This window comes from Somniosus microcephalus, chromosome 8 (genome assembly GCF_052327205.1).
Source record: "Somniosus microcephalus isolate GS21.2 chromosome 8, FLI_Smic_1.0, whole genome shotgun sequence".
NCBI classification, from domain to species: Eukaryota; Metazoa; Chordata; class Chondrichthyes; order Squaliformes; family Somniosidae; genus Somniosus; species Somniosus microcephalus.
The window spans coordinates 239,543,819-239,569,069 of record NC_140994.1 but is presented as its reverse complement, the minus strand read 5'-3'; positions in this window follow the sequence as shown (position 1 = coordinate 239,569,069).

The window sequence follows — 25,251 nt, the reverse complement described above, 5'->3', positions numbered from 1 at the left end:
CTGCTTAACTTTCAAACTGCTGACACCATTTTGTTTTTCATAGAGAGTCATGGAGTCATACAGCACAGAAAGAGGCCCTTCGGCCCATCGTGTCCGCGCCGGCCATCAAGACCTGTCTATTCTAATCCCATTTTCCATCACTTGGTACGTAGCCTTGTATGCTATGGCATTTCAAGTGCTCATCGAAATGCTTCTTGAATGTTGTGAGGGTTCCTGCCTGTACCACCCTTTCAGGCACTGAGTTCCAGATTCCAACCACCCTCTGGGTGAAAAAGTTTTTCCTCAAATCCCCTCTAAGCCTCCTGCCGCTTACCTTGAAACTATGCCCCCTGGTTATTGACCCCTCTACTAAGGGGAAAAGTTTGTTTCTATCTACCTTATCTATGCCCCTCATAATTTATACACCTCAATCAGGTCCCCCCTCAGCCTTCTCTGCTCCAAGGAAAACAACCCCAGCCTGTCCAGTCTCTCTTCATAGCTGAAACGCTCCAGCCCAGGTAACATCCTGGTGAATCTCCTCTGTACCCTCTCCAATGCGATCACATCCTTCCTATAGTGTGGCAACCAGAACTGTACACAGTATTCCAGCTGTGGCCTAACTAGCGTTTTCTACAGCACCATCATAACCTCTCTGCTCTTATATTCTATGCCTCGGCTAATGAAGGCAAGTATCCCATATGCCTTTTTAACCACCTTATCTACCTGTCCTGCTGCCTTCAGGGATCTATGTACATGCATACCAGGGTCCCTCTGATCCTCTGTCCCTCCTAAGGTCCTACCATTCATTGTGTATTCCCTTGCCTTGTTAGTCCTCCCAAAATGCATCACCTCACACTTTTCAGGGTTAAATTCCATTTGCCACTGTTCTGCCCATCTAACCAACCCGTCTATATCATCCTGTAGCCTGAGGCTTCCCTCCTCGCTATTTACCACTCCACCAATTTTTGTTTCATTTGCGAACTTACTGATCATAACTCCTACATTCATATCTAAATCATTAATGTACACTACAAACAGCAAAGGACCCAACACCAATCCCTGCGGTACACCACTGGACACAGGCTTCCAGTCACAAAAACAACCTTCGACCATTACCCTCTGCCTCCTGCCACTAAGCCAATTTTGGATCCAATGTGCCAAATTGCCCTGGATCCCCTGGGCTCATACCTTCTTGACCAGTCTCCCATGTGGGACTTTGTCAAAAGCCTTAATGAAGTCCATGTAGACTACATCAACTGCACCACCCTCATCAACACACCTAGTCACCCCCTCAAAAAATTCAATCAAATTGGTTAGACATGATCTCCCACTGCCAAAGCCATGCTGACTATTCTTGATTAATCCTTGCCTCTCCAAGTGGAGACTAATTCTGTCCCTCAGAATTTTTTCCAATAATTTCCCTACCACTGATGTTAGGCTCACTGGCCTGTAATTCCCTAGTTTATCCCTACTACCCTTCCTGAACAATGGTACTACGTTAGCTGTTCTCCAGTCCTCTGGCACTTCCCCTGTGGCCAGAGAGGTCCTGCAAATTTGTGTCAGAGGCCCTGTAATCTTCTCCCTTGCCTCACACAGCAGCCTGGGATACATCTCGTCAGGGCCTGGGGATTTATCTACTTTTAAGCCCACTAAAACTGCTAGTACCTCCTCCCTCTCAGTACTAATTTGTTCAAGTGTATCACAATCCCCCTGCCTGATTTCTATGCCTACATCGTCCTTCTCCATAGTGAACACAGATGCAAAATATTCATTTAAAACCTCACCTACATCTTCCGACTCTACACACAGATTGCCACTTTGGTCTCTAATGGGCCCTACTCTTTCCCTGGTTAACCTCTTGCCCTTAATATACTTATAAAACGCCATGGGATTTTCCTTTATTTTGCCCACCAGTGCTTTTTCATCATGCCCCCTCTTCGCTCTTCTAATTTCTTTTTTAAGTATCCCCCTTGCATTTTCTATACTCCTCTAGGGCTTCCACTGTTTTTAGTCCTTTGTATCTGTCAAAAGCCTCCCTTTTTTTCCTAATCCATTCTTGTATATCCCTTGACATCCAGGATTCCCTGGCTTGTTGGTCCCACCCTTGACCTTTACGGGAACATGTTGGCATTGTACTCTCTCTATTTCCTTTCTGAAAGACTCCCACTGCTCTGATGTGGATTTTCCTACAAGCAGCTGATCCCAGTCCACGTTGGCCAGATCCTGCCTTATCATATTAAAATCAGCCTTCCCCCAATTTAGAACCTTTATTTCCAGTCCATCTTTGTCCTTTTCCATGACTACCTTAAACCTCACCAAATTATGGTCACTGTCACCAAAATGTTCTCCTACTGACACTTCTACCACTTGCCCGGCTACATTCCCTAGAATTAGGTCCAGTACCGCCCCCTCTCTTGTAGGACTTTCTACATGCTGGCTCAAAAAGCTCTCCTGGATGCACTTTAAGAATTCCAGCACGGTGGCATAGTGGTTAGCACTGTTGCCTCACAGCGCCAGGGACCCGGGTTCAAATCCAGCCTTGGGTGACTGTCTGTGTGGAGTTTGCACATTCTCCCCGTGTTTGCGTGGGTTTCCTCTGGGTGCTCCGGTTTCCTCCCACAGTCCAAAGACGTGTGGGTTAGGTTGATTGGCCATGATAAAAAAAAAAAAAATTTAAAATTGGCCCTTAGTGTTAGGGGGGGATTGGATACGTGGGGTTTCGGGGTTGCGGGGGTGGGGCTTGGGTGGGACGGCTGTCGGTGTGGGGACCGGGTGCTAGGGTTTGGACGATCAGCCATGATCTCGTTGAGTGGCGGAGCAGGCTCGAAGGGCCGAATGGCCTACTCCTAGTTTCTATGTTTCTATGCTAAGCGTTTTGCACTCTGACTATCCCAGTTAATATTGGGGAAGTTGAAATCCCCTACTATTATTACCCTATTATTTCTTCACTTCTCTGAGATTTGCCTACATATCTGTTCCTCTATCTCCCCCTGACTGTTTGGGGACCTATAGTACACTCCCAGCAAAGTGCTTGCCCCCTTTTTGTTTTTAAGTTCTACCCATATGGCCTCATTAGAGGAACCTGCTAAGATATCATCCCTCCTTACAGCTGTAATTGACTCCTTGGTTAATATTGCGACACCCCATCTCTTTTACACCCCCCTTTGCCTGAAGATTCTATACCCCGGAATATTGAGCTGCTAGTCCTGCCCCTCCCTCAACCATGTCTCTGTGATAGGAACAATATCATACTCCCATGTGTTCATCAACACCTTCAATTCATCTGCCTTACTCGCAAGACTCCTTGCATTAAAATAACTGCTATCCAGCCTTGCCATACTCCCTTGTGCCATTACATATTTGCTCTGCCTTCCAGGCTGACTTGTCTTTTCCTCTATATTTGGCTGTGTGTCACCCCCTACTATAGCTCCACTCCTTATCCCATCCCCCTGCCAAGTTAGTTGAAACCCCCTCCAACAGTACTAGCAAACCTCCCCGCAAGGATGTTGATCCCGTTCCAGTTCAGGTGCAACCCGTCCGACTTGTACAGGTCCCACCTTCCCCAGAAGCAGACCCAGTGATCCAGGAAACTAAAGCCCTCCCTCCTGCACCAACTCTTTTCACTTCAGCAATCTTTAAAATGACTACTTAGGCAAGTTACGAGCAGCTTAAGATTAATTCTCACAGAGCACATCATCTATGAGACCATTGCCTTGATATCGCTCCACGTTAACCATTATTCTCTCTAAAATATATGAGTGGTGCACCTCTGTGAACAAGAGTATATTCTATCTTTTTTGTTCTGGCAGATGAGCATATTATACATTATAATACTGCAGCTTCATGCAAAGCACTCAGACAACATTCAGTAGGTTTCATTTGTTAAGCAACTTTGTCATAGTCGAACACGTGGGCCCAGAGCTATCTCATACATGTTTACTGGGATGCAGGGCGGGTACTTGGGTGTCACTTCTGATCCCTTGAGTCCATTGAAGAGAAATACTGGAAATCGTAGGGACTGAGAGCATAGAGAGCAGGGCCTCAGAGCTGCACTGTCCTACACTGTACTACACTGTCCTAAACTGTACTACACTGTCCTACACTGTACTACACTGTCCTACACTGTACTACACTGTCCTACACTGTACCACACTGTACTACACTGTCCTACACTGTACTACACTCTCCAACACTGTACTACACTGTACTACCACTGTCCTACACTTTCCTACACTTTCCTACACTGCACTACACTGTACTACACTGTCCTACACTGTACCACACTGTACTACACTGTCCTACACTGTACTACACTCTCCAACACTGTACTACACTGTACTACCACTGTCCTACACTTTCCTACACTTTCCTACACTGCACTACACTGCCTGAGCTGTCAAGGCATCTGGAGAATGGTATTGGACGCTCAGTGACAATCCTGATGTCTGCATTGGCTTTGTACCATTTGCGTTCACCTGGTTCTCATGGCTTTGTATGAGAGTTATGAGCAAGAATCTTGGTCTAGGAGCCATCCTTCCAGTTTGGTTTCACTTTCAAATCACCCAGGCACAAGAGAATTGCCTTAAAATAAATAAATTATTACTGCAGTCACACATTACAACAGTGACTCCACTTCAAAAGTACTTCATTGGCTGTAAAGCGCTATGTGGTCCAGTGGTCATGAAATGCGTTATATAAATACAAGTCTTTCTTTCTTTCAGTGGCTGTGCTGTGAACCCCTTGAGGTATTGCGTGTGGGAGCCTGGATGGCCACAAAGATACCATCAAGAGTCCAGTGAAGTGGACAATCTGCAGTGCCCTCTCAAACTGTTGCTGCCTGACCATGGAGAAATTGAGAATGGTATTTGCCCTGGGCAACAATGCATGTGATCCTCGTGATACATCAGTGCACTGCAGATTGAATGATGCTCCAATTATCCCCTATAGTATTTTGGAAGGACCTTATCTGCAGGGCAGATTCCAGTAGATGGTACAACTAAATCACTCCCTCCCTGGGTGAAATGGGGCCAGTGAAGGCAGTTGGTGGACATTGGCAGGCAGAAGTGCCTGGGTCTGCACATACTGCTCCATGGGTAAGGTTGGTAAGGATAGTCTGTCTCTGGTCGGTGAACTTGACCAGATTCCTTCCTTTTACCCTCTTCTTATTGCTCCATAAAACTCAAAGAGAGGGAAGCACTTAATGCAATACCCCAGTCAGCTTTAAGTAATCATTTCCTGGAAGACCATAATACTATTGGTCTTTAATACACATTTTGTAAGGGTGGGCATCCCCGTGTAAAGACCAGGAAATTGCACAAGGAGACCATCAGCGGCGATTTCCTTTGGGCGTCTTATTCTCTGCCATCATAATTTTGGCAGAAACCCCATTTACCTGCTGGAGTTTCCGCTGAACTCCGACTAAAGTTACGGAAGCGGGACAGAAGAAACCCCAAGGAAATTCACCCCTGTTAACATCCAATTCAGCATTGAAATTAAGCCATTAAAAAGAAAGAAAAACAAAGATTTGCACGATCTCAGGATGTCCCAAAGCACTTTACAGCCAGTGAAGTACTTTTAAAGTGTAGTCACTGTTGTGATGTAGGAAATGTGACAGCCCTTTTGTGCACAGCAAGCTCCCAAAACAGCAATAAGGCAATGACCAGATAATGTGTTATTGGTTGAGGGATAAATATTGGCCAGGACACTGAGGCGAACTCCACTTCTCTTCTTCAAAATAGTGCCATGGGATCTTTTAAGGTCCACCTGAGAGGGAAGTTGGGCCTCGGTTTATTGTCTCATCCAAAAGACGGCACCTCCGACAGTGCAGCACTCCCTCGGTACTGCACTAAGGGTGTATCAGCCTCGGTTTTTGTGCTCAGGTCTCTGGAGTGGGTCATCACACTTTTTGTGCCAACATTAAAGGTTGGCCAGAAAATAGCAGGTGGTGCAACTCAAGCAAAGACCTGATAAAATGGAATCCTGGTGATCTTTTGTCCCTCGCCTGTGCTGCACTGGCAGGAACGATTCTGCTGACTAGAAAATCAGCTCTTAACGCAGCTGTGGTAACATGAAGTTTAAAAAGTTTCTTTGCTGCTTATTATACTCTTTGCCAACAATTCGACTAGTACTGTGGAGTATTCACATACACAGAGCTTTCCTAGACTAGAACACCAACCAGTACCAGCTGTAGGATTTGAATGTGTAGGCTCAGCATCATTCAAAGCAGGTATTGATCCCAAACTGATACCTGTAGTGCAGTTGCACTTATAGACTGAATATTCATTTATATTTTCAATAAAAAATGTTACTTCCTGTATCTACAATTAGAGATATCTTAACGGAAGAGTTTAAGGGATTACAAAAAAAGTATGAAATTCTCTTTTCGTCTGAAAGATAGCCACAAGGAATTTACTCAAAATGATGACGGTTGGTATCTTGTCTTCACATCTTGAACCTTCACCCCCATCTTGCTATCTCTTTTAATGAACCAAAAGGATTTCCTTCCTTTAAGATTTCACCTATTGTTGCAAATTTGCTAACTCAATGGTTAAGGAATTTGTGACGCTTTGGTGACCTCCCCAGTATTTCCTCTCCATCGAGCTACTGGCTATAAAAGGTAAGTCGATTGTTCATCCTCAGGCAGATAACTAGCATTGAATCAATCTGTTGCTGTGACTGATCAGCTCTGAACATTATCATGTCTAAGGTACTGAAGGCTGTGATTCTTCTCTTCATCTTAGTCAGCGTTGACTGCAAGCATCCGAGTCCAGTCTTGAAAGAGATCATTCAAATGCTGCCAGGCAAAGATTTAAAGAAGGTATGTGCAGAGTAGCTGAATAGATGCTTACTGAATAAATCTGCTCGCTGTGCTCTGCTAAAAAAGTTTCTTACTGGGAATAAAATTCATATACAAAAATGGAATCAGTGTTTGCTGAAATCTGGGTCATTTTGGTTAAAATGGAATAAGTTTTTTAAAATTTTCTAATAATTTTTCTGCCAAAGGACATTGACTGTAAAGTAACAGCCAAATTACTTTCTGTGCATAATAACTTGTGATTTATGTAGATCTACTGTATTGCTGTTAATCTAACAATTGCATTTTGTTTCTCAGGAGATTCCTTGTGGTAACACCATGGTGCCTCAGATTAACTTCGAGGAAAAGGTGAGAACAGTTTCTAATGACAGTCATGCATGTCTCTGTATATGAATGTCACTTTACTTTTTGTATTTTTTTTATTATCTTTTTATGCGTTTCATGCTCAGGAACATTGATGTACGTAGCTATACGTGTCATATTTCACATAGTGTAGCATTATAATATAACTGCAGTTCAGTTGTCATTTAGATCTCTGTCTTCTTAAATCCTGATTAAAGTTTAATTGGTGTTTTCCTGGGGACAGAATATGTTAGCTGCAAATCATCACCACTGCAATATCCAGGTCCATAGCCCTGGTCATAGTCTGATTTTTATGCCAGTAGAAGTTCTCATTTTCTAAAGGCAATGGAAATCTGGTGATAATGTTCTCAATAAGTTCCATCAAACTACAGGTTATATAATGCCACCTGTTAATGGTGCATTCCACCATTGTTTATTAAGTAGGAATATCCATAATCTTTTCCATAATCTTACCTTGGATCATTGGCATGTTTCCTGAGGTGCAATATGTCTGGCCAAGTGAAACTGATGCATGTTCTACTTTGCAGCAGATATATCTCTTTGTATAAACTCATAATACCTGTGTGTGTGAGGACTCAAGTCAAAGCACAGAGCCTTTTAATGTGGCTGTTGGGTGATTTGACCTAAATTGCAAGAAATCTGTTTATCCAATTACTTATTAAATCAAAATTATGTCTCCTGGACTTCCTGTTAAATTGATATGTGTGTGTGTGTGTGTGTGTGTGTGTGTGCACGCATGTGAATATGTGTATGCTTTCATACAGGTCAGTTTGATGTTAACTGTGTGAATTAAGGGCTTTTTTCCCATGAAAATGTAAAGGTTGTGTCAAAACTGAAATCCTTCTGTCCATCAAATCGCTAACTTAGTGAGTTAGCAATACCGGCACACAGAAAGCACTAAACTGAATTCTAAATAGATTTGCTGAATTTTATAGAACCACCCCCCTCCCCATCGATAATAAGGGAGGACAACTTAATTTCCTTGATGTATCTCTTCCTGTGTCAAGTAACCAAAGTGATTTGAAAATCTCTTGACTGTCCAGTGGTTTATTTTCCAGGGTGTGAAAGCATCTGAATTATTCTGCAAAGCAAGTAAAGCCCTGGAGAAGGTACCTGCCTGTTGGCCCCTTGACATAACTGGGCTCCGCTTGAACCTCATCAATAAAGCAGATCGGGTGAGTCTCAATTGGAAAATGCTCCATCACCATTGGAATAAAGGATTATTAAAAAAGGCTAAAGTTAACATTTAAAGTTGACCAAAGTTCCACTCAACTGCATAGGTACTTTGTAAAATTGGTTTTGCAGCTGTTAGAACAATATTGCAGCTGCAGCAAAGCCTATAATGTTGTGAGACTACTTTCCAGAGTTGGTCCCATGTTACTTTCCTGAATTTAATTTGGGCAATTTCATAGCCAATTTACAATTTAAGTCAATGTGTAGGTGAAGGCACGGCACGTCAATGCAATTGTTTGGTGTAACTGTCCTCCAGAATTGAATGTGAATGCTAGTCATAGTCATTGGAACTGGCCTTGGGCTTTTTAACCTTTGACCTTGGTTTCAGAAAGCCTAAAATTTGTGCACTGGGAAACACCAGTGCCAAAACTATACTCCCCTCTGATTGTCGGAGACTGGATGTGTACTGGCCACCATGCAGCACAAAAAGTATTCTTCCTCCAGTTCCAATTGACCACACATATTGCATCACTTGGCACTGGTCAAGCAACTGGGAGCTGTTCAAATGACCACCAGCAATAAATCCAAATTCAGTTTAATACTTATTAACAACCAGTATTATTACTTATGGTTTGACCATACATGTGAAGAGTTCATCTTAGCCCTGATGCAGAGACTTTGCTTTTCTTTACACACTGAATGAAGACAACCATAATCCCTTGCAATTTTTTCATTATTTGGCTAAATTAATTTTTCCATTGCAGGTTGATAACTGTACTGTAAATGAAGATTATGAGATTCAACTGTTACATTTTCTGAACCGTCTGAGGAAATTCTCCCAAAAAGTGTTCCGCAAGGAATGATGCTTCACCATCTTCGGAGAGACAGGCTAAAGGATTAGGATGTTTGGTACATAAAAAGGCACAACTAAATTGCAATTTAAGTATTATTTATTTATTTATTTCTCAGAGGTATTTTTTACAAAACATGAAAATTGCTGAATTTTGTACCTATATTACTATAAATGATATATTAGTAAATGTTGGATACAGTAATAAAAATGAAGAATATATAGCCATGGTTTTAACTCAGGCACGTTTGGGCAGGTGGGCTGGGTGAGAAACCCCCTGTGGAGAATTCAGCGAGCGGCCCAAGCCATTTGGCTTCCTGGGACTCATTTAAATAGTGTTGAACTGTCTCCCAACTGAAGCCAGTGGGAATGACGTAAATGCCAGCGGGCGGGAGTGGGAATTGGGCTGGGATCCGGGCATCGTCAGGGACCCATGGAAACATCAGGAAGGAGGGGTGTGGGGTCCAGGCTGTTTGTGGTCAGAGGAGGGGAGGGGACGGGTGGGGGAGGAAGCCTGAGGTAGAGGAGGCCCAAGGCTTTCTTGCTAGGCGCTGGGGAACCTGTCCAAAATTTTAAAATGTAATACTTGCCTGGGCCTCTTCTGGCCCAATGCTGTGCTGCCGGCTTTTGTGCTTTAACACGTTAAAATGACATCGGCAACCGAATGACATCATCAAACATCAACATTTCAGGTTTTACAAGGCCCTCAGCTAGCCTGTGGTGGGTGGCCTCCGAGCTCCTGATAAACCCGGGAGTTAAAATCACGGGAGCTGGAAACCTGCGGGAATGCTGAGGGAATGCAATGGGTTCCACCCGGCTGCCATTTTAATCCCCCCGCCCGCACTATACCCTCCAGGATTAAAATCAGGGCTTATGTATTTTTCTTATAGAAGTTCATCACTGTGATGAGAATTTGCCTGGAATACTTTATTTTTATTTACAAATTGCTTGGATGTATTATCAAATAAATACTCAGAATGAGAGTTTCTGTATTTAAGTTTTAACAGCTACATTGAAGTTTATGGAAATCAATAAATTATCATTATATATATATTTGTGGGTATCCTTGTGCATTTTTCATTGACAAATTGACAGCGTTCACTGTTCTTACCCCTTTGAAACTGACTGCAGCTTCAGGATGTAGCGCATGCGCATCTAAATGTGGAAATCCTGAAGTTACGGTCAGTCATTCATTGCTCTGGCAGAGGCTGTGCTGTGGACCCCTCCAACGCTATAACACGCCCACACCGCCACGGTAATATCGCTGTTAAAAACCCCGTTTTGCTGGCGCCGCGCTGTTTTTGGCTGCCTTCAAAACTCTGCAATCATTAAAAAGAATCATGGAATCGTTACAGCACAGAAGGAGGCCATTTGGCCCGTTGAGCCCGTGCCGGCTCTCTGCAACAGCACTTCAGCTAGTCCCACTCCCCCGTCCTTTCCCCGTAGCCCTGCAATTTTTTTTCCTTCAGCTACTTATCCAATTCCCTTCTGAAAGCCGCGATTGAATCGGCCTCCACCACCTTTTCAGGCAGTGCATTCCAGATCCTAACCATTCGCTGCGTAAAAAAGTTTTTCCTCACGTCGCCCTTGGTTCTTCTGCCAATCACCTTAAATCTGTGTCCTCTGGTTCACGACTCTTCCGCCAATGGGAACAGTGGCCTAGAAATTCAGTTGGCTGCGCCAGGCGTTAGCGCCTTAGGAGGAGCAGATCTCGAGCGCTAGGCGCTTAGCGCCCGGGCGCTGCGCGATCTGCGCCTCGCCCCAACTTCAGTAGACATTTAGCGCCGGCGCAAAGTCTTTGCGCGCGCTCAGCTGCGCGCGCAGATCATGACGTCATTTCGTCGTGCAACGCCCTTTGTGCGCCCGGAACCGGAACTTCACTCGCGCCGCCCCATTGTGCGCCGGGCGGCCCTAACGACTGTGAAGTGGAACGGTACACAGCCAAGGCGGGCCGCGGGGAGCGCAAATTAAAGGGCACTTACCCTGCACTATAAAGGGCAGCCATTTTGCAGCATTCACTCTTGTGCAACGGATTTTTGGAGAGAGACCAAGGAAGAGAGCCTACTGCTTTGGCCCAACACGAGGACAGGTCTTTTTGGCTTCAGGCCAGAGCTGTGCAATTCTCTTTGCCTTCATTGAGATCTCAGGGCTAGATTTTCAGTATAGGCAGTTTTGGGGCGCTAACCTTAGCGCCCGCCCGAAGTTAGCGCCCGCCCCAAAGTAGCGCCCCGTTGCCGGGAATTCAGTGGCTTCGCCCTAAGAGGTTGGTGGAGTGCTAAAAGAGGCGTTCCACTACTATCTTTAGGCGCTAAGCTGGCGGTCCAGAGGGATAGCGCCCAGGCGGGGCGCAGCGCGGGTGCGGTCATTTTTGGACTGACAGCAGACCCCGTGGCGCCGACCAGCTCTTAAAGGAGGAAGGGACGAATTGGTCTGCTGCCACGCCCTGCACACTGTAGCCTTGCAAAGAGGCCTCAACACTGCTGCTCAGCCCCAGGGAGTCATGGCAACGCCAGAGAAGGCCCGTCAGCGTGCCCTGCGCTTCTCAGAGGGTGATCTGGACATAATGGTCACAGCTCTGGAGGTGAGGCGCAAGATCTTGTTCCCAGAGAGTGGGAGGAATCCAACCCACCACGACTACACCAAAGCTTGGAAGCAGATCGCCCAGAGGGTGACGTTCACCGGCGATGCCCCCAGGACCCACAAACAATGTCGTAAAAAATACAACGACCTGACCAGGATTGTCAGGGTGAGTACCCTTTCCAGTCTCCTCCTCATTCTTGCATGTACACCTGACATGATGGGCAAATGGAGCTGAAAGTCCTATTGGCCAGCCCTCAGCCAGCAGCATTGGGACAGTCATGAGCATCAATTGGCCATTCGGCACTCTACACTCTGGCCAAGCTATTCCACCATGGGAGGCTGTGCACACTACATCAGGGCTTCACTCTGGCCAAGCTATTCCACCATGGGAGGCAGTGCACACTACATCAGGGCTTCACTCTGGCCAAGCTATTCCACCATGGGAGGCAGTGCACACTACATCAGGGCTTCACTCTGGCCAAGCTATTCCACCATGGGAGGCAGTGCACACTACATCAGGGCTTCACTCTGGCCAAGCTATTCCACCATGGGAGGCAGTGCACACTACATCAGGGCTACACTGCGCACTTACAGCCCGTCCTTTCTCTTGCAGGCTAAAGTAGCCTTTAATCGCCAGGCCCGTGCCAGGGGTGGCCGCGCCAAGCTGCAGAAGCTCACTCGGCTGGAGGAGCGCGTGTGTGTGCTCATGGGAGCCCGTGTGATCGTCCCCACAACGTGCGGAGTATCGGGCCCTCCACTGCCCGGCAATGGTAAGGACCTCGCCTTTTGGCCCTCTCGCGTCGCACTGGCCCATCCGAGCTACCTCCTTTGCCACTGTCCCACCAATGCGCTGAATGCCACCAGCCCTAACTCCCTCGCTGACGCCGTCTCCTCACTCTGAAGCTACTCTTGTGCATTCCTGCTTTCAGCTGGTGACGACCAGGACCCTGAAGCTGCCAGTGACAGCACCTCCGAGCAGGAGGAGGAGGAGGAGCAAGCCGGACCATCGGGGGAACAGTCACGTCCCGCAGGAGAGGAGGAAATGCTTGACACCTCCTCACTGGATGAGTGCCTGGAGGAACTGTCGCAGGGCAATGCAGCTTCTGGGACCAGTGGCGTCCAGCCACCCAGGAGCCGTGCGCGTGGCCCGCGGCCTTCCCCCCAAAGGGGGGAAGGATCAGAGGGGAGTGCTGCTGATTGGCACACTCGCCGCCACCAACGTGACAAGGGTCCCCTAGTTCGGCCCCCTCCTCCCCAGCGGGAGAGTCGTGACTCCAGTCCGGACACCTTCACCTCGGAGGAGGTGCGGAAGCTGGATAAGATGGCCGAGGATTCGGACCGGCGCCACACGGAGCTCATGAGCGTGGTGGGGCGCATGCCTGAGGCCATCGAGTCGCTGGCGACCAGTGTGCGCGAGTTCGGGGCAGCAACTGCCGCGAGTGGCCGCATGCTGACTGATGCCGTCAAGACCCTGGCGGATGTGATGCGCGCGCACACCAGGACAACAGGGGCACTCACTGCTGCCACACGCGCTGTCTCAGGCAGGCATCGCCAGGGCAGCCGCCGCGCTGGACCATCCCAGCAAGCCGCCCCTCGGCTGATTGTTGCGGATCCTGCAGTGCGGGCCCGGCCAAGTGCCACCGCGCCACAGCACCAGCCAGCGCATCCCAGACGCCAGCTGGCCCACATTGCGCCATCCGTCGCCGCCATTCCCCCACTGGGGCATCAAGGGCAAGCGGCTGCAGCTGATGGTGGCCAGGCTCAGGTGCGCCACTCAGCAGACGGCCCCTCGAGGCCCAAACGCCGTGTAGGCCGCCCCCCAGCGGCATCTGGCGGAAGGGCATCTGAGCCTCAGGCGCCTTCCCCCAGCCTCGCAGCAGCCACTGGGCAGAGCTTGCGAAGGAGCAGCAGGCCGGGCAGGGGAGGCAAAAGGCTGGGCAAGGTCTCGCCCTCGCGGGCCACTCAGTAGAGGGTGTGGCCAGCTTTCCTTTTATATGGCGGTGGCCATCTTTATTTTGCCCATGGTTGTGTTGTTGGAGGGCTTATTTTTTGCGTTAGGCCGACGTTGAGGCCCGGTTTGAAGAAAGGTGGAGTGACTCCTCCCCAGTTTGTGGGAGTGAGTCGTTTGTTGGGCTTTTTGTGGGGCCCGTTTATTGTTTTTGGGGATTCATGTGGGAAGGGCTTTTCATTTTTGTGTAATAAAAAATTATCTTTATTCATGCAGTCTCCATGGTTGTTCTTCTTAGTGTTTGTTGGCTTCGCCGGCTGAGGGCTTGCGGAGCGGCTGCATTCATCTTCCCTCATGGCCCCTGGCCATTCCCTGACAGGGGGCTTAGAAGTACCGTGTAATAAGGTGGCGTCGTGCGGCCCTTGGCCCTGGTCGCTCCCTCCTGAGAACGTACTCCTGCTCCTCCTCCTCCTCCTCCTCATGCTCCTCCTGCTCCTCCTCCTGAGGTGCTGGTCCAACGTCAGGTGGCAGTGCCTGAGTCCTGCGGATAGCCAGGTTGTGTAGCATGCAGCAAACCACCACAAATTGGGAGACCCGGTCCGGCGAATACTGGAGAGCTCCTCCGGAGCGATCAAGGCAGCGGAACCGCTGCTTGAGGACCCCAATAGTTAGCTCGATGATGTTGCGGGTGGTTTGATGGCTCTCGTTGTAGGCCTCTTCAGCAGCGGTCCTGGGCGCGCGGAGCGGGGTCATGAGCCAGGTGCACAAAGGATAGCCTTTGTCCCCGAGTAGCCATCCTCTTGGGGGAGGCTGTGCCTGGAACATGTCATGCACAGTACTCTGCCGCAGGATAAAGGCATCGTGGCTGCTGCCTGGGAAGCTGGCATTGACTGCCATGATGCGCTGCTTGTGGTCACACACCAGCTGCACATTCAGAGAATGGAAGCCCTTCCTGTTGCGATACTGCGCGCCATGCTCCAGAGGGGCCCGCAAAGCCACATGTGTACAGTCAATGGCGCCCTGCACCAAGGGGAATTCCCCGAGTCTGGAAAATCCCAATGCGCGCTGATGCTGGCTCTCCAGGGCCATGGGGAAGGAGATGAATTGGCTTCTCCTTCTGAACAGTGCTTCGGTCACCTGGCGGATGCAGTGATGCGCGCCGTACTGGGAGATGTTTGCTATGTCCCCAGCAGCGTATTGGAAGGAGCCGGTGGCATAGAAGTTCAATGCCACCGTCACCTTCACTTCCACCGACAGAGACGTCCTGCACCTGAGCTTTGGCCGCAGATCTCGGCGAAGCAGGTGGCAGATCTCTGCAATCACCTCCTTTCGGAATCGGAGCCTTTTAACACATCGCGCGGCACTCATGTTTAGGTAGGAGCGCTGCTGGCGGTATAGCCTGACTGGGTAAGGCCTACGTGGCCGACGCCTGTAGCCCCCTCTGCCTCTAGCCAGGGCTGCCCCTCTCACAATGCGTCTGCGAGCCCTACGGACATGGAGCTGCAGCTCCGCGTTGGCACCCCATGCAACCCCCATCAAATCCTGGCAAACACTCAAATTTCCAAAAGGCCACTTGCAGCGCTCTGGCCTGAGTCCAAAAATACCTGACCTCTTGCTGCTTGAAACCAGTTAGCTATCTCCTTGTTGTGTCTCCAGAAATGCGTTGCACAAGAGTGTTTTCTGAAAAAAGGCTGGCCTTTATACTGGAGAGCACGTCCCCTTTAATTTGCGCCCCCCGGGGCCCGCGCTGGTTGTGTTGCGTTCCTTTTTCCAAACGCTCCGGCCGCCAGCCGCACAATGGGGCGGTCCGACTGAAGTTTGGAATCGGGGCGCACAAAGGGCGTTGCACGAGGATGTGACGTCATTTTCTGCGCGCGCATCCGGGCGGGCGCTAAACTTTGCGCCGGCGCTAACGGGCAACTTAATTTGGGGCGGGGCGCAAACTGCGCACGGGCGCTACACGCATAGCGCCCGAAAATCACTTCTCTTAAGGCGCTAACTGCTGGCGCTAGCAACTGAAAATCTAGCCCTCAGTGTTTGCCAGCATATTATGGGGGCTGCATTGGGTGTCAACGCTGAGTTTCAGCCTTATGTCGGAAGGGCTTACAGACGCCGTGAGAAAGTGGCAGCCCTGGCTAGACGCAGAGGGGGCAACAGGCGTCGCCAAGTGAGGCCTTACCCACCCAGGGTATACCGCCAGCAGTTCTCCTATCTCAACATGTCTGCCGCGCAGTGTGTTAGGAGGCTGCGATTCAGAAGGGAGGTGGTTGCAGACATCTGCCAGCTGCTTCACAGAGATCTGCGTCCACAGCTGATGCGCAGGACGTCTCTGTCGGTGGCAGTGAAGGTGACGGTGGCTCTCAACTTCTATGCCACCGGCTCCTTCCAATCCGCTACTGGGGACATCGCTAACATCTCCCAGTTCGCCGTGCATTGCTGCATCCGCCAGGTGACCAATGCCCTTTTCAGAAGGAGACGTCAATTCATCTCCTTCCCCATGACCCTGGACAAGCAGCAGCAGCGTGCAGTGGGATTTGCAAGAATAGCGGGCTTCCCCATGGTGCAGGGCGCCATTGACTGCACGCATATGGCTTTGCGGGCACCTCTGGAGCATGCCGAGGATTACCGCAACCGGAAGGGCTACCATTCCCTCAACGTACAGCTGGTGTGTGACCACAAGCAGCGCATCCTAGCTGTCAATGCCCGCTTTCCAGGCAGCAGCCACGATGCCTTTATCCTGCGACAGACAACTGTGGCTGACATTGTAGGGGGTTTTTCCTCTCTCTTGCCCGTTCTGGCCCCCTGCCAGGCTTCGTGCAAGAATTACCCTTGAGTGGTTCGACCCACCCCCCCTACGGTTCTAGACCTTGGACTTAGATGCAGAGAACAGTAGTGCAGAGAAGAGGACTCAATAGACCAGGCTGAATAGCACGAAATGGATGCTTTTATTTTTGAACAGTTTGAAGCATTACAAAATACATGTCATAGGCACAGATTAAAATAACTACAATCATGCACAAATTTATGAACTTGACTCTATGGAAATGGGGAACACACGGCACATCGTAAAAGGGGAAACACATTACGATTTCCCTTAACTCCCTCCCCTATACCTAAACTAAGTTTCGACCTGGGGAACTTGGGATCATGCTCACCACTCTCGAAATCGCGAGAAAGGGGGGTTCGCAGCCTTTTTGGCACCGCTTTCCGTCGTCACGTGGATTTGGAAACTTCTGGCGCAGTCGATATTCTCTCTCTCTCGAAGCGGTGGGGTAGACACAGCCTCGATGAGCGCTCGTTAAGGTTGAGATCCACTAAGTCGATTTGGGTTCATGGAGCAGACCTAGATGCAGGTTATGCACATGGGAGAATCTTGTGGCATCGATCGCCGGTTCTCCAGAGGGTTTCTTCTCCGTCGGCCTGGGTCGTCGATGATCTCCCGACCCCAGTACCCGGGCCACCCTTGTCGTCTTCTCGTCGTGGCCGAGCCTTGTTTGGCTGAACACCGACCACGTTGTCCTTTTTTCGAAACCGTCCGTCTTTAAAAAGACGAAAACGTTTTCATCGATTCTGCATCTGCCGAAGTGGAAGAGGCGCCGATCCTGGCCCCGTCCGAAGAAGTTGAAGTCGTCCAAGAAGAAGAAGCAGCCGCCGTCCAGTCAAGTGAAGTTGTTCAAGTAACCCGAAGTCCGAAGTCCCTTAGATGGACTTTCAATCCATAGTTATACTCTTTTGGGACAGTCTTATCTCCCGCCAAATCATAGTCCTGTCTTTGTATTAAATTTTGGCGGGCAGAAATCTCTGCAGGGGCGCTTTGTCTTGTAACGGAGCCGGTGATAACTTAAACTGGCCTTCCTGGCCGATAATGTCTGTTAATGTCCTTTGCATTGTCACCGCGGCTCGGTTCGCATATTGATCGGTCCGGACATTTTCCTTGATGGCTGCTAAACGGTTTTTCCTTTGTACGATAAATGGGTATAAGTGTTTTTACATTGTCCGCCCATATCTTGATGGGCCCCATCCTGTACTTATAATCCATTGAATATGTATGCTGTTGCTCTGAGTTTCGGTTCCCAGATACTGGCTTTCGTGGGCTCACTGTCTTCAATCCACATGCCTGTCTGGCTTGCAGTAACAGAAATAAAATGGTTCATAAACTGATCACGGGGCCTGGCGGCCATTTTGTATGCCCTTTTTATCAAAGGTTTTTCTGTGCAAGCTTACTTTGGTCAATAAACAGTCTTATTTTATCCAGTTTTCTTGCGTGATTTTTGCTGAAAATTGCGAATCTTACAACATGTTCCAGGCACAGCCTCACCCAAGAGGATGGCTTATCGGGGACAAAGGCTGTCCTTTGTGTACCTGGCTCATGACCCCGCTCCGCGCGCCCACGACCCCTGCTGAAGAGGCATACAACGAGAGCCATCAAGCGACCAGGAACCTCATCGAACAAACAATCGGCGTCCTGAAGCAACGGTTCCGCTGTCTGGATCGCTCCGGGGGAGCCCTCCAGTATTCGCAGGAGCGAGTCTCCCAATTCGTCGTCGTTTGCTGCATGCTGCACAACCTGGCTATCCGCAGGACTCAGGCACTGTCACCTCACGTTGGACCACCACCTCAGGAGGAGGAGCAGGAGGAGCATGAGGAGGAGGAGGACGAGGAGTACCAGCCCAGGAGGGAGGCAGAAGGTCCAAGGGCCGCCCGTCGGCTGCTTATTGAACGTCACTTCTAGGCCCCCTGTCAGGGAATGGCTTGTGCCAATGAAAGAACATGATTGCAGCCGCTCCGCAAGCCCTCAGCCGGTTAAGGCAACAAACACTTCAAAGTTCAAACATGGACAATGTGAATAAATAAAATGGTTTATTGTACAAACTCAGGGCCCTTCCCACATGAAAACCAATAACACACGAAACCCCCAAAAAACACACACACATGACACACTCCCACAACCTGGGGAGGATTAACAAAAGATGTCCACAAAAATGGCCTCATCCTCGGCTTTCAAAAAACAAACATACCAAAAAACACAACATTTGGACACACCCTCTACTTTGTGTCCCGCGAGGGCGGTGCCTTCTGCAAACTTTGCCGGCCCCTGGACGCCCTGCTGCTCCTCCTCAAAGTGAGGCCAGTGGCTGCTGCAAGGCTGGGGGACGGCTCCTGAGGGGCACATGTCATGACGGCAGATGCCCTTGGGGGTCGGCCTAGACGAGGTCTGGCCCTCGAGGGGCCGGCTGGTGAATGCTGCAGCTGTGGCTGGCCAGCATCAGTCGCTGCAGCAGCTCGTGGCAGCTCCACTGGGGGAGTGGCAGTGGCGGCTGGAGCAATGGGGGCAAGCTGGCGGATGGCAGGCGCTCGCTGGTCGCCTGAGACACTGGCACTCGGCCGGGCCAGCACTGCAGCATGCGCAGCAATCTGCCGAGGGACAGACCGCTGTGCTGCTGCAGCGCGCCGGGTGCCCTGGCGATGCCGGGTTGACACAGCGAGTGTGGCAGCAGTGAGTGCCCGTGTTGCCCTGTTCTGTGACTGCATCAGAGCAGCCAGTGACTGCACGGCACCACTGATCACCTGGCCAGTCGCTGCCACAGTGGCCCCGAATTCGGTGACACTCCGAGACAGGGACTGCATGGCCTCAGGCATCCGTCCCACTACCCCCATGAGCTCCGTGTGCCGGCGCTCCGAGTCCGCGGACATGTCCTCGAGGCGGCGCATCTCCTCGGCGTTGACCGTCCCCGGACTGGAGTCCGGACTCTCCCTCTGGGGAGAAGGCCGCTGAACTGGCTGACCCTTCCTGCATTGCTGGACGCCGCTGGGCCCAGCAATTGGACTCCCCTCCAACCCTTCCCCCACGCTCCCTCCAGGGAAGACGTCTCCCCTACAGTGGCATGGCTTGCCGCGGCTGAGGGTTCCCCTGATGGGCCGCCTTCCTCTTGCTCCTCCTCCTCCTCCTCTTCTGAGGAGCTGTCACTGGCAACTTCAGGGACCTCCTTCTCACCATCTGAAAGCAGGAAGGCACAAGAGTAGCTTTAGAGTGAGGAGAGGGCGTCAGCAAGGGATGCATGAGTGGTGGCATTCAGCGCATTGGTCGGACAGTGGCAAAGGATGTAGATCTGATGCGCAAGTGGGATGAGAGAGGTCCAAAAAATGATGTCCTTACCATTGGTGCCCAGAACAGGGTCGGCATCTCCAGATGCAATGGGGCCAATCACCCGGGCACCCATGATGCGCTCCACGCGCTGTTGCAGCTCGGTGAGCGGCTGGATCTGGGGTCCGCCTCCCCCGGTCACAGTCCGGCTCCTCTTATTATTGGCCAGCTTGGCCTGCAAGAGAAAGGACGGCCTCTAAGTACAGTGTGTAGCCCTGATCTTGTGTGCACTGCCTCCCATGGTCGAATAGCCTGGCCAGTGTGTTAAGTGTACAATGTGCAATTGATGTTCATGACTGACCCATAGCTGCTGCATGAGGGCTGGCCATTAGGGCTTTCAGGTCCCTTTGCCCATAATGTGAGGTGCACATGCAAGGATGAGGAGGACACTGGAAAGGGTACTCACCCTGACAATCCTGGCGAGGTCATTTAGTTTCTTGCGGCATTGTACCACGCTCCTGGGGACCTCACTGTTCGATGTCACCCTGGTGGCGACATGCCTCCAGGCTCTCCGGTAGACGCGGGTCGGCGGCTTCCTCCCATTGTCTGGGAACAAAATATGGCGTCTCTTCTCCACAGCGCTAACCAGCACCCTCAGATCAAGCTCTGAGAAGCGCTGCACTCGTTCACGGGCCTTCTCCATACTTTGAGGCGCTATATGGGTCCAGCAGCAGTGTTCAGGCCTAGCTGGAGGGCTCCAGTGTGCAGGGCGTGGCAGCAGACCAAGTCGACCCTTCCCCCTTAAGAGCTGGCCGGCGCCAGGGTGTCTGCTGTCAATCAAGAAATGGCCGCACCTGCGCTGCTCCCGGCCTCGGCGGTATCGCTCAGCACCTCCGGCTTAGCGCCTAAAGAGAGCCGTGCATCGCCAGTTTTAGCGCTCGAGCAAACTCTTAAGGCGAAGCTAATGAATATCGGCGAAGTGGCCTCGAATTTGCGCCAGGCGCAAACTTTAGCGGCCGCCCGACTTTACCGCCCCAAAAGTGGCTATAATGAATTTCTAGGCCAGTTTCTCTCCACCTACTCTGTCCAGACCCTTCATGATATTGCACACCTCAATCAAATCTCCTCACAACCTTCTCTGCGCTAAGGAAAACAAACCCAGCTTCTCCAGTCTATCCACGTAACTGAAGTCTCTCATCCCTGGAACCATTCTTGTAAATCTTTTCTGCTCCCTCTCTAAGGCCTTCACATCCTTCCTAAAGATTTGGACACAATACTCCAGTTGAGGCTGAACCAGTATTTTATAAAGGTTCATCATAACTTCTTTGCATTTGTGCTCTATGCCTTTATTTATGAAGCCCAGGATCCTATATACTTTTTTAACCGCTTTCTCAACCGGCCCTGACCCCTTCAACAATTTGTGCACATATATCCCCAGGTCTCTCTGTTCATACACCCTGTTTAGAATTGTACCCTTTAGTTTATATTGCCTCTCCTCGTTCTTCCTACCAAAATGCAAAATGTATTACTTCGCACTTTTCTGTGTTAAATTTCATCTGCCACGTGTCCGCCCATTCCACCAGCCTGTCTATGACCTCTTGAAGTCTATCACGATCCTCCTCACTTTTCACTATACTTCCACGTTTTGTGTCATCTGCAAATTTTGAAATTGTGCCCTGTACACCCAAGTCTAAGCAGTTAATATATATTAAGAAAAGCAGTGGGCCCAGTACCGACCCCTAGTACCAGTCATGGTGGTCTGGTAGAGCTGCTTTTGGGGCTGCATGACAAGGGGAAGCTCCATAGCTTCCCTGCAGTTGTCAACATGAATACATTTTTTATTCGTTCCTGGGATGTGGGCGTCGCTGGCAATGCCAGCACTTTTTGCCCAACCCTAATTGCCCTTGAGAAGGTGGTGGTGAGCCGTCTTCTTGAACCGCTGCAGTCCGTGTGGTGAAGGTACTCCAACAGTGCTGTTAGGGAGGGAGTTCCAGGGCTTTGACCCAGCGACAATGTAGGATCGGTGATATATTTCCAAGTCAGGATGGTTTGTGACTTGGAGGGGAACTTGGAGGTGGTGGTGTTCCCATGCGCCTGCTGCCCATGTCCTACTAGGTGGTAGAGGTCACGAGTTTGGGAGGTGCTGTCGAAGAAGCCTTGGCAAGTTGCTGCAGTGCATCTTGTAGATGGTACACACACTGCAGCCACGTTGTGCCGGTGGTGGAGGGAGTGAATGTTTAAGGTGGTGGATCAGCTGTCAATCAAGCGGGCTGCTTTGTCCTGGATGGTGTCGAGCTTCTTGAGTGTTGTTGGAGCTGCACTCATCCAGGTAAGTGGAGAGTATTCCATCACAATCCTGACTTGTGCTTTGTAGATGTTGGAAAGGCTTTGGGGAGTCAGGAGGTGAGACACTCACCACAGAATACTATAAGTGGTTTTTGATCCTAGCCCAATTGCTAGATGGACGGTTCGAATTGCCCCCACCTTACGAAAGTTCTATACCCAGGAATTATGATTCAGAGTGTAAATGAAATAAGTCACGGACAGGAATGCTTCGGTGAAAAATCAAACTTGTATTTATTTGGTCTAACATACACTGGCTAAAACATGCACAACTAAACGAAATCACTGTCTCTGTGGAGAATAAAATCCAGATGACAATCAACATACATACAGTACAAGACTGGGGACTATAACAAGCAGTAATTCCCTTGTTGCTATGGTGGACTCTAATTTCACCCCTACCAACGAATTACCCAGTCGCATAAACCCCTTCGCCTGGCTGAACCAAACGAAGCTCCCCCCCTCGGAATAGCCCAAAACTTCACTTCTGAGAAAACTCTGAGCCCTTACAGCTCACGGGATACCAGCTTGGGACACTCGAGACTGTGCTTACCCCCCACACGCAGTCGGTTTCAATCGCTCTGCTCGTCAGCTTCTCTGGTACTTCTTGTTAGGTCGATCTTGTTGGAGCGAGAGCGAGAGAGAGAGAGAATGGTGGGAAAGAATCTGGCCTAGAAATTCAGTCTGGACACTTTTGGGGCGCTAAAGTCGGGCGCTCGCTAAAGTTAGCGCCCGCCGGAAAGTGTAGGCCACATCGCCGAAATTCAGTAGAGTTGGCCCTAAGTTTGGCCGAGCGCTGAAACTGGCGTTGAAATGCTGTGTTCCGGCGCTAAGCCGGCGATGCGGCCTAATAACGCCGAAGCCGGGCGCAGCGCAGGTGCGGTCATGTTTTGATTGACAGCAGACACCCTGACGCCGGCCAGCTCTTAAAGGGGGAAGGGTCAACTTTGACTGCTGCCACGCCCTGCATACTGGAGCCCTGCAGCTAGGCCTCAGCACTACTGGTGTGCCAAAATAGCGCCTGGAGCAATGGAGAGGGCCCGTGAGCGAGCGCAGCGCTTCTCAGAGCATGCTCTGAGTGTGCTCATTCATGGTGTGGAGAAGAGAAGAGAGATCCTGTGCCCAGACAGTGGCAGGAAGGCTCCCAGGAGCCAGTACAGGAGAGCCTGGGGCAAAATCGCCCGCAGGGTGTCATCCACCTGTGATGTCCCCAGGAGTGCGGACCAATGCCGCAAGAAGTTCAACGACCTCACTCGGATGGTGAAGGTGAGTACCCTTTCCAGTGTCCCCCTCATCCTTGCATGTGCACCTCACATTATGGGCAAAGGGACCTCAAAGGCCTAATGGGCAGCCCTCCTCCCGCAGCAATGGCACTTGCATGTTCATCAATGGCACTTTCTGCACTTAACACACTGGCCAAGCTATTCGACCATGGGAGGCAGTGCACCCAGCAACAGGGCACCACACTGGCCAAGCTATTCCACCATGGGAGGCAGTGCACACAGCGACAGGGCACCACACTGTACTTAGAGGCCGTCCTTTCTCTTGCAGGCCAAGCTGGCGAGCAATGTAAGGAGCCAGGCTGTCACTGGTGGAGGCCGTCCCGAGTACCAGGCGCTCACTGATCTGGAGGAGAGCGTGGCACGACTCATGCGTGGCCGGGTAACTGGCCCTGTCGCGATCGGCGAGGCGGACCCTGTACTGGTACCCACTGGTAAGGACATGACCGGTTGCACCTCTCTCGTTGCCCTCGCGCTTCAGATCTACATCCTTTCCCACTGACCGACAAATGCGCATAATGCACCACTCAGGCCTCCCTCGCTGACGGCCTGTCCTCACTCTAAAGCTACTCTTGTGCCTTCCTGCTTTCAGCTGGTGAGGAGGAGGTGGTCCCTGAAGCGCAGAGAGCCAGGCCCTTGGAGGAGGAGGACGTCGAGGACCAGGAGGAAGGCGGCACATCGGGGGAACCCTCCTCCGCGCCAGGGGATGGCAATGGAGGGGAGACGTCTGGCCTGCAGGAGAGCCAGGGGGAGGTGTTGGAGGGGAGGGCCGAAGCTGGTCCCAGTAGGGTGGACGCACGCGGGAAGGGTCCGGCAGCACGCCAGCCTTCTCCCCAGAGGGGGGAGGTGTTGGAGGGGAGGGCCGAAGCTGGTCTCAGTAGGGTGGACGCACGCGGGAAGGCTCCGGCAGCACACCGGCCTTCTGCCCAGAGGGGGGAGGTGTTGGAGGGGAGGGCAGAACCTGGCCCAAGTGGGGTCGACGCACGTGGGAAGGGTCGGCCAGCTCAGCGGCCTTCTTCCCGGAGGGAGAGTCCGCCCTCCAGTCCGGACACGGTCCTCGCCCAGGAGGTGCGCGTCCTCGATGAGATGTCGGCGGCGTCTGAGCGGTGCCACCAAGAGTTCATGGGGGTGGTCGAACAGATGCCTCACGCCATTGAGTCCCTGGCTCAGAGTGTGGTGGCTTTCGGGGAATCACAGGCCAGGGGGTTCGAACAACTCACGGCAGCGCACGACAGGGGTGTCCAGCAACTGGCCGCAGCGCACGACAGGGGTGTGCAGCAACTCGCGGCAGCGCAGGACGCGGGTGTGCAGCAACTGGCGGCAGCGCAGGACGCGACTCGCGAGATGAGTGGTGCTGTCCAGACACTGGCAGAGCTGATGCGGGCACATACCAGGGCAGTTCGGGCACTCACTTCTGCCACACTCGCTGTGGCACGGAGGCATCACCATGGCACCCGCCGCCCTGCTGCAGCACAGCGGTCTGGCCTCCCCCAGATTGCTGCGCTTGCTACACTGCCAGCCTGGCCGAGTGCCAGTGTCTCTGGCGAGCAGCACGCACCTGCCATCAGCCAGCTTGCCCCCAATGGTGCTGCCGACACTGCCACTCCCCCAGCCAAGGTGCGACGAGCTGCTGCTAAGACTGATGCTGCCCAGCCACAGCTGCAGCAGTCAGCAGGCGGCCCCTCCCGGGCCAGGCCTCGTCTAGGCCAACCCCCAAGGGCATCTGCCGACACGCTTTGTGGCCCTCATGAGCCTTCCCCCAGCCTCGCCACACCCGCAGGGCCCAGGTTGAGGCAGAGCAGCAGGTCGGCCAGGGGCCGGAGAAGCCTGTCTAAG